The following is a 2,179-nucleotide window of genomic DNA, read 5'->3' on the forward strand; positions in this document are numbered from 1 at the left end:
GGAATAATGGACATTATTGGACAGAAATGGTTGAAAAGATGAAAACTCAATCGGCAATAATGAAAGTAAATCAGTGGTCTATTTTTGGACGGGCGAAAGCCTGTAATATCTTCTTAGCAGCAAAACTTTGGTACGCACTTCAGGTGATTTGCTGTACTAGAGGCCACATTCAGAATTTTCACAGAGTGTTTGCAACTTTTGTATGGGGTTCCACCTGGGAACCCATGAGACGAGATAACCTGTTTCGTTCCGTTGAGCAAGGCGGTCTCGGGCTTTTACACGTCTTTTTAAAACAGATTATATCACGCTTCTTGTTCTTCAGAATTGTGTCTCATGACTTCCTTCGAACTTACATGCAGGCAGAGCTTTCAAGCGCGTTGCCGTATTTGGTAGTAACAACAGTGCCTGCGAGCACATATCGTCCATTGGGATACCTCGGAGAGGTTGTGAGCTCAATAGAGTTCCTTAAAGCACGTTTTTCCTTGGAATATTTATTTGAAGTGTCGCGGAAAGCTTTATATGTTGATCTCATCGATGCATTATTTCCTATACCCCTGTACCGAAGTATGTTCAGTAATGGCCCGGGACAAGACGTCCTGAAACGTGTGTGTAAGCTACATGTCTCACTGACAGCGAAGTCATTCTTTTATAAGCTCCACACTTCAACGTTGCCGGTAAAGCCATGGCTTCGCGAAAAAGGTATATTTGTTCCTTGGTCAGTGAACTGCCGTTTGTGCAACCAGCCTGAAACAATAGAACATTGCTTTATATTTTGCACCGACGCCTATTTGTTTTAGGATGTCCTACAAAGGACATTGAAGAAAGATTTGAATATCTGTGCATATACTATACGTTTTTTGCCTTTAAACCAAAATGATACTTTTCCTTATGACTTGTTCACATTGATGGGTCTGCATAGCCTTTGGAAAACAAGGATGATTGATAGAAATGCTGATCCTCCACGGTCTACAAAGTCCAATTTCATAGAAACTGTGTCACATGTACGTAATGTGTACGACCACCTCAAGAAACGTCCAGAATGGACGTTTCTTGACAAATGTGTTCATCTTCCTTCTTGACAAATGTGTTCATCTTCCCGACTTTTAGCGATGTGACCCCATTCGAAATATGTTACCATAGCCCTCTTTCTTCGTATTTCCATGTGACCATTATCAGTCAGTTTGAATGTAAATAAGGGATACCTCTGTTAGAATGTGTCTTGATTGTTTTTACTGTCCTTTTTCCATGTAATAAATACAAAAAAAAATAGTGGCTCTAGTCGAGAGGTTAAAGCGCCGGTACTTGTCGTCGCGGCGAGAAAGTTCCGGGTTCAAATCGCGCTAGGGACTTCTTTTTTTTTTTTGTATTTTGCGCGTGTTTTACTTTTTAACTGTGATCCTTTTTTAGGAAATCATCCACTTGCACTACTGCGCCTTACACGGTTTTTACTGTTAGTCCCACCTGTTCAATTGAAACACCGGGAAAAGAAAAGATCAACGCAAGTTAACGCGCTAATATTATCATTTCATGATGTTCATTAAAAGGAAACCAAGGTAACAGCATCGGTAGGGCTTTCACACAAACGGAGCCGAAACAAGCGTCCTTTCACCAGCAACTACAATTTTATCTGTTTTTAAATAACGCTCTTGCTACGATTCCTTTCAATAGAGAGTTTTAGCTTACCGCGTACCGGGCGACCGCCGGGGTTACCGCGACCGCGACCATCGAGCCGGTACCGGACCGAGAGCGTAGCGGGTAAAGAACGTTTTAGCATACCGTAACCGCGCCTGACCGCGCCTATGGAAGTTTCTTCTTTCTCCAACGGCTGGAAAAAGTCATGATGATAGTGAATACCGGCGTGGTTCGTTTTTAAAGCGGTACATTTATTTGGACAAATGCCGCATAAAAAGCCACTTTTAACAAATATTTTCCTTATTGCGAGTAGTTATAGTGGTACTTCCTTGGTATACGACCAAGTAACTTAATTTGTCAGCTAAGCTGATGGATAGCGCGAGCTTTCGCTACACGTGCTCCGAGCTGTGGTGCGTTAGCCCACTCGGCCACCGTTCTCCCACGAATGCAAGCAAACAGCATCATCCTGTACGCTGCTTGTTTGCATTCGCAGCTCCATTGCCATCAGCACCAGTCTCTAATGTCGGCTAGGTGGCTCAGGTTGCCG

General features: G+C 43.0%; 1 pseudogene; it reads left to right on the top strand.

The window, feature by feature from the left end:
- The first annotated feature begins 209 nt into the window (after positions 1 to 209).
- On the top strand, positions 210 to 1,079 carry LOC120846662 (annotated as a pseudogene).
- The last annotated feature ends 1,100 nt before the right edge of the window (positions 1,080 to 2,179 follow it).

Source organism: Ixodes scapularis, unplaced genomic scaffold, assembly GCF_016920785.2.
Source record: "Ixodes scapularis isolate PalLabHiFi unplaced genomic scaffold, ASM1692078v2 ptg000146l_1___fragment_2___debris__unscaffolded, whole genome shotgun sequence".
Lineage (NCBI taxonomy): Eukaryota > Metazoa > Arthropoda > Arachnida > Ixodida > Ixodidae > Ixodes > Ixodes scapularis.